Source organism: Bison bison, unplaced genomic scaffold (assembly GCF_000754665.1).
Source record: "Bison bison bison isolate TAMUID 2011002044 unplaced genomic scaffold, Bison_UMD1.0 scf7180017864471, whole genome shotgun sequence".
NCBI classification, from domain to species: Eukaryota; Metazoa; Chordata; class Mammalia; order Artiodactyla; family Bovidae; genus Bison; species Bison bison.
Window position 1 is genome coordinate 21,138,911 of NW_011495032.1, and position 8,240 is coordinate 21,147,150.

Here is an 8,240-nt window from a genome sequence, read left to right on the forward strand (position 1 = left end):
AAGATTTTATTTTGTCAAATCTTCCCAGGTTATCTCACGGGCAACCAGGATTGAAAAACGGCTAAGGTAAGTGGATGCAGACTCAAAGACTAACTCTGCCCCTACCCAGCTGTGGCATCTCAGTCAAATTATCCAAAATGCCAGGGCCTTCAGAGAGATAAGATGAGGGTAAAGAGCTATTGAAATCCAAGCTCTTTACCTGTTCTACAAGAAACCAGTACTTCCATGATACATGACTGTCTACAGCCTGATGGCATCCGGAAGAAATGTTAACATTGCAGGTACACGTCTATGTATTTGATGGAGCATATTTGTGTGGTTTATATACAGAGTATATCATTTGAAATTAAAATAGAGGAAGTTTTAAGTGATTTCACTTCAGGGTCCTTGCTAAAGGCCGGGTAACGCTGCCAGTTCTTCTGTGAGAATTACAGATTAGCAAAGTGAGAATTGTAGCAGTTTGGCTGTAAAGATATTAAAAAGTCTAGTAAGTTTAAGTTATTTTCACTCCAGGAAAACTATAATCACTTGAAAGATCGAAGAACAAGAGTGAAATTTAAAATAGGATTACATGTTCACAAATCACTGGTAAAGAAGACATTGATGATTGTTTACCTGTTTTTCTTTATACTAATGGGCTAATATCTTTATATTAAAACCAATTTGCAGATAGCTACTATAAATTCTTTAACCTTATAAGATTTAAAAACTTCACTTGACAGACATTTTGGTGTAGGTGGTGTTGTAGGGAAATCATCTCATTTCATACCAAGAATAGCTTTTCTTTTATTGAGATATCAATGTATTATTGGACCTAAGTGTTAAAATGTCACTGAGTAACTTCTCTGTCTAGTTCTCAAGATCTGAGCAAATACACTATTCGCAAGTAATCTTTTGCATAGATATTCCAGAATTGAGAGTTTGCTGACCAAACAACTCAAAAAGAAACACATTATAACATAACATTTCAAAGTAGAGCTTAAAAAAAGCCTAGCAGTTAGAAGTGTCCATATGTCTGAATTTCTGTGTTGATGTGAGTTGATGTAAGTTTGCATGGCCTTATTATTTAATCTTTGTAGATGTGCATCATTATTAAGTTTTTATGCAACAACTGTTCCTGTATTGACTCAACCAGTACAAGAGGCGGAGATACTGGAAGTGGCACAGATTTCCTGATCCAACTCTTAAAGGGATGTTTGTGAGGGAAGAAACATGAAAGATGGAAGAACCCAGGTTTCTCATGAAATTTAAATTGTATAAATTCATATACTAAAATTCCTGCTTTTAGCTCCCCTGTTTTACCGGTATATTTTCTAAACTAGGGCAAGTCAGCTAAAATTCATAATTTATAAACAGTCTCTGGAAAAATTAGTGAATTATTTACAACACTTTTGAAAAATGTGTTTGTATCTTATACAAAAATTAGCTAGTCTGTTAATCACAGTGGTGCCACAAATATGCTGGAAATTAGGACTTGCAAAAGTGAGTTTTGAAAAAGAAAAAAAAAAATCCTGTAACTCAATCTGAGATTGGAAAACCAAACTGATTCTGAATGGTCTATTTAAACAAGTGCCAATTATTGAATAATTCTCTGACCTAAACAGAAAGTTATTGTATATGGAAAGATTTTTTTTTTCTCTTGGAGTGCTTTATTCCAGATGCCCTCTCAAATTGTTTTTAATTCTCTGTGGGCAGTAGATAACTAAACCTACAGAATGTAGTAATGGCAAGGAGGAAGCAATCACGTTGGCCACTTCTAGTTAAGAGTCATGGAAAAGGCATCTGTTATATATGAATTGCAGACTATAAGGACTTTGACAGTTCATAGACCAGACCTAATTTATTAAACTAAGTTTCTAATATAAACAGTAATTTGTTTCAGGCACTGACACTGCAGGTCTGGATTATGTGAACCAAATATAAAGAACTTTATTTCCCTTTTGGAAAGTGTGTGCCTTTCGAGCACTGAACGAAAATAATCTAATATGTCATAATAGTAAATATGATGAACATGGCCCACCTTCCTGAGCATGGGGCTGATTCACACTCTCTCCTTTTCAAATTTTCCGGAGGTTATTTTAAAAGTACTGAGATATGGTTTATAAACTTCAAAGCACACCTGTGTGTTATATTCCAAAGGGTGAGAAAATAGTGAGCCTACTTAGAGAGGTTCAAACTTTCCTGCACTTTAAATTTGAGATGTAGTTCGGTTTGATTGCCAAAAGCATTCTCACTACAAAATCAACTGATCAGAAAAATATAAAGATTTCTTTCAACCATTTTGGGTTATTTTGCAGACAATATTTGGTGGAATAAGAATCCTGAAATTTACATATAAAAAAGTCTGGTTGCTTGAAAAAGATTATGGACTAAATAAAGCTTTATTTCAAGACTTTTGAAGATACACTTCAAATAGGTCAAATAACATGTGGCTAGATTTTGAAGTGCTGTATTCTTTGTTTGTGAAAGCACTAACATATATTCTCATATTCACCCAACACCCCTTATTAAATTGTTTATATGCTGCCAATTCCTATGTAAGGCAGGAAAGAATCTACAAATTCTTATTTTTTTCTTGTTTTAAAGGGCAGCATATTAGCTAGGATGATTTTGGCTGCAAGTAACAAACTCATTTTTAAATATGGTTAAAACATAAAGGGCATTTTATTATCTTATAAGAAATAAATTGGATGGAACTTCTGTGACTGGTTTAATTCAGTGACTTTCTTCTCGTGTCACACTAAACGTTGCCCAAAGTAAGAGAGGGTGAGTTTCTGTGATGTTTCCCTATGTAAGGAAGAAGAAAACTTTTCCTGTAATCTTAAATCAGACTCACAGGTCTGTGGCTGGGTCTGCAGCCACGCCTGTGTTGACCATGGACAGAATAATGGAATTACCCTGATGGATGAAACTAATCGCCATTCTACTACCAACCACGAACGATAAGGTTATTGATACCTAACAAAATTGGGGTACATTTAATAAGGAAGTGGGGGAAATTGCCATTAGGTAGGTAAGGAGTACTGTCTGCCAAAGGTAGGAATAGGAAATAGAATTAGTTTAGTTCTAATATTTGAACAATAGATGGTCCTTATGAAAGTCTCTACAATATAGACATGAATCTGGAAAGAACTGCTTTTGTATTTTTCTGTGACACATTCTATATAATGTAAATAGAAATCTTGGTAGTATAATACATATAATCGTAAAGTGAAATTCCAGGAGAGGCAGCGTGATATAATTGGACTGAAATATTTAGAGCATTTTGGTTGAACTGACTCTGCAGTTGATCCCGAATAAGATTAGTTTTTTTCAGGCCGTTGTGGTTTATGCAGCCTAGAATTGACACACCTTTGACTGAATACAAGTAACCAATAGGTTGTTTTCATGTTTCAGAAAGCCATCTGATTTTTTCCCCCTACCTAATCACTTCCTTGTCAGGGGTAATGTTAACTTTGTATGGACAAAATGACAGAGAGATGGGAGAAGGAGATAAAGAGGGAGAAAGGGAAGGGAAGAGAGTGCAAGCAATGTCGGAGGATCCAGGTGTTGGGCACAGTGAGTCATTCAAGGTTCCTTTATTTTACTATGTTAGGTGGTAGATATTTTTGTGCTTGCTTGTAACACGTCAATTTAAATAACTTTCCTTTAAAAAAAAAATGTTAGGTTCAAGGTACAACTTGAACTCAGATATAATACATCTGAGACTTCTCTGGTAGTCCATTGGTTAAGATTTCACCTTCCTATTAGGGGGTGCAGGTTTGATCTCTGATTGGGGAGCTAAGATCCCACATGCCTCCTGGCCAAAACACCAAAAAACATAAAACAGAAGCAATATTGTAACAAGTTCAATAAAGACTTTAAAAATCCACATTAAAAAATCTTAAAAAATATATAAAACATCTGATGTGTTTTAAAAATTTTATTTTTTTTTCCTTAGGAAGTGCCTCTCCTTACAGATAATGACAGTGATCTATTGGTTAATTGCTACAACACCTTAGGGTCTTGAAACAATAGCTTAACAGAATTATGACCTTCAGGCAATAAATGTTGACCTACTAGAACTACAAGGAGCAATACTAATACTAGGTATTTCTTTCTGTAGCACAGAAATTATATGCCTTTCATCTCGGAAATTATTTTAAAAGGGTAAGAGAGATATAGACAGAAAAAAGGAAAAAAAAAAACCCTGCTCTAATCAAAAACAGACACTAACTTAGGGAACAACTTTAAACAGAGAGATGATATCTAGAAAATAGCTTCAACTGTTTTCCCCAGCTATACTAGAAATAGCACTGGTCCATCTGTTAGTTTTAGAGTAGTGACTCACCTGGCCATTGATCTGATTCTGCCCATAAATATGCTGCGTCCATGAGATATGATGCACAAAACAAGGAAACTGGAAAACATACAAACAAACAACAACAAAAACAAACCCAGTCTTATTTTACAGCTGCACAGGTGTTTGGGTTTAGATGTGCATGTTTACATATGCAGGCAATTACTTGGGGAAGGCACATTAGTTATACATAGGTTTGTAATTCTTAAGACTAAAATTTGCTTTGGTTGAGGTTATTACTGCTTTTTGTTTGTAAGAACTTGTTTGTTTCTTTAAACTGTAACTTTAAATATTGTCTTTGGATTGAAAAGTTCGGCATAATAGCATCCATCTAGAGAAAAGTTAATCTCGGGTTTAAATCAGTCAGGAACTCACACTAAAATAAGCTCGTGTAAAATATCAATTTATTCAGATGTCTCTCTGTTTCCCCACCCCCTAATATTCTTCTCCCCTTGTAATAGCATTATAAGAGAAATTTGTTTAGAAAGAAGCACTTTACTTGGAGTCAGGGCACTTGAATTCTTGCTCTGCCATCTCCTTGATTTTTACTTCCATTCATGCTTTATTTATTCATGATCCACACTGACGCCATTTTGGACCCGAGACAGCCTGTTTCCGTTTCTTCATCTGTAGCAATAAGACTGATTCTTAGATGCTCAGATTCCTGTTTATGGACTAATGATCTTTGTTTTGCATGTTATGCTTAGAATCAGGAGCATTTTTAGCATTTCAATGGAAGAATTTCAATTACAGGTTCGTTCTTACTGCTAAGCAGCTACAAGGGTGTTCAGTTGGTGAAATGAGGGGCACCTGTCCTGAGTATGATTTTTCTAATTAGAACAGCTCATTTCGAATATAGATTTTCTAAAACCTCATTTCAAATATAGATTTGCTAAAACCAAGTAATTGCGGATGTAGAATTCCACCTGCAAAAAATTCTAAATTTGAAAATTTTCTGTGCATTTGTTTAGCAGTGAATTTGGTTGAAACGAAAGTAAATTCTCTAAATTCACTATGGTGTTCTTATTAGAATGCTTTTAATTGAGCTTCTTTTTGCTTCTGTATTATTTCTGGATTCAGTGTAAAACTGTCAAAGGAATTTAAAAAGTTTGGTGTTTGCATTGCTTGTTTTCTTTGAGAGAGCCAAAAACAAGATAAATTTTTAGGGTTATACAAGTTGTGAATTTAAGTTAAATAAATCTTTAATGTACAAACTTTTGAAGGTATCCATTTAAATCGATATTTTAAAAAATTCCACTTCTTAGTTTTAAGACATTATTATTTTAAAATAAGGGAATTAAGATAGTTCTGATATATCTTTAAGCACATGATTCCTTTATTTTTTCACTGAATCTCAAACAAAATGAGTAATCATTATTGCCCATTAGTTGCTGCTTGGAACATAGAATTTAGTCAAACACAATGTAACTTTTATGTGTGATTATTTTTTAATTTTAATTGATTTTCAACTTTCTGATAGAGCATAAGAAACAGATGCAAATGATAAGGGAGATTGATCAATTATGTTTAAAAACTTTGGGGTCAATCACATCAAAAAGATAAAGAATCATTCCAAGTATGGAGGAGATTAAATATGATTTCTAAAGTTCTAAAAATTTATCTTCAATAAAATTTCTGTTAAGTTTTGCTTTTGTTTACATTTTATTTGGGATAATTGGTGTGTTTCTAATTTATTCTCACGAAAAACTATTTTTCCTTAAATCTGTTGTTCATCTTTTAAAATTACCCTAATAGCTATATATTTTCTTACCAATGATTATATTTTATCAGTTAGAAAAGTAGCTAAATATCAATATGTGGAACTTGATGAAATACCCTAAGTGTGGCAGGGTGCTGCTATTAGACTAATAGTCACCTCATAGTCTCAAGGAGCAAAAAATGATGTTAGTTCACCACTTATGGCTTGGCTTTTAAATCTTGGTAGTGGAATACCAGATTCTGGTGTGGATTTCAGTACTTCAATCTGTCTCTACCTAACTTGATCTTTAGGGTTAATAGCCAGAAATGCTCAGCAGTTGCTTTGGGTCCCTGAGAGAGGACCTGGCAAAAGCAGGCCTTATTTTTTAGTGCCTTCCCCACCAAGTCCTCTGCTACCTGGGCTTGCCCATCCTGTGCCCTTGGGGTGCTGAGAGGTTGTTTCTAACTCATTCTTACAATGAATCTCTCCCTTACCCCATGCATTGTGCTTCCTGAACTGGGAGATGAACTAGGTAAATGGTGGTTATAGGGGTGAGAGTGGGTAGGGAACTGATTACACTTACTTCTTTGCAACAAACTGATTATCTAATTTTGAATATTATTTCCAGAGATAGCTTATAAAATAGGGCTTCCCTTGTAGCTCAGCTGGTAAAGAATCCTCAAGCAATGCAGGAGACCTGGGTTTGATTCCTTAGTTGTGAAGATCCCCTTGAGAAGGGAAAGGCTACCCACTCCACTATCCTGGCCTGGAGAATTCCATGGACTGTATCGTCCATATTATTTCTGGAGATAGCTTATAAAATGACACTAGTTTATGTATGTTATAGAGATCAGGATAGTAAAATAAAGAAAATATGGTACCATGGTCTGAATATCTCTATGTATTCAAGATCCATATGCTGAAGTCCTAACCCTGAAGGTGATTGTTTAAGAGGTGAGTGTGCGCTAAGTTGCTTCAGCCATGTTTGACTCTTTGTGACCCTATGGACTGTAGCCAGCCAGGCTCCTCTGTCCATGGGATTCTCCAGGCAAGAATACTGGAGCAGGTTTCCATGCCCTCCTCCAGAGGATCTTCCTGACCCAGGGGTCAAATCCGTGTCTCTTATGTCTCCTGCATTGGCAGCTGGGTTCTTTACCACTAGCGCCACTTAGAAGTCCCCTGTATTGGGAAGTAAGGCCTTTGAAAGGTGATTTGATCATGAGGCCAGAGCCCTCATGATTAGGGTTAGTGCCTATATAGTAGAAACCCCAGAGAGCTAGCTGTCCCTTCTATTATGTGAGGACACTGGGAAAATGTGAGGTCTATCAACTGGGAAGTAGGTCCGTACCTGATATCCCCCTGTACCATGATCTTGAACTTTATAGCCACCAGAATTGTGAGAAATAAATGCTTATTGTTTATAAATTCACTCAGTTTATATTTTTGTTATAGCAGCTCAAATGGACTCAGACATATGGTAAACTATTTTGACTCTAATTCTTTAAAAAAATTTTTTAGGCATTTATATTTTGCAAATGGTGCTCTCTTTGAAACTTTTGGGAACAACCTATGTGGAATTTATCTTCTGGAAAGAAAAGTAGAATAGAAATGTGACCTTTCAAAATTAACAGCAATAGCAAAATGATTTCTGGATTGAAATGAGTGCTGGGTTTCTAGATACCTGTTTTGATTGTTCCAAAGCAGAGAAGAGAGGCTTAACTTTTTCCATTGCATTAAATATAGGGAAAAGGAGAGGAGTACAAAATAACAGGGCTATAACATAATATGATATAGACTAATATCTACTTTTTGGCGATGGATTTTTCTAGACCTTTTTTCCCAGAACACTGTAAATATGGCCACTCAGATTAACAGGGGTGCAATAGTGTCCATATGCTTAACCCAGCCTCCCTTATGCTCTCAGCATCTATGTATCCAGCGCACCTATAGTTCAGGGTCAGAAAGCTTTAGTGCACTCATAGGCCCAAGAAATTAATCTAAATGAGCCAAACTTGTTGAGTGCAAGCTGTAACCACATGGGGAACATGAGCTCCTTCTCAGCTGGGTACCGGTGACAGCTTTCTGTTGCCAAGTGGGAATGCAATTTTTGAGAGAAACCACAAGTTTGGATTTTATAGAAAAATACGGACTTTTCAATGTGAAATATAACAATTTTTAAGTGTTGACAATTGAGTATGGTTT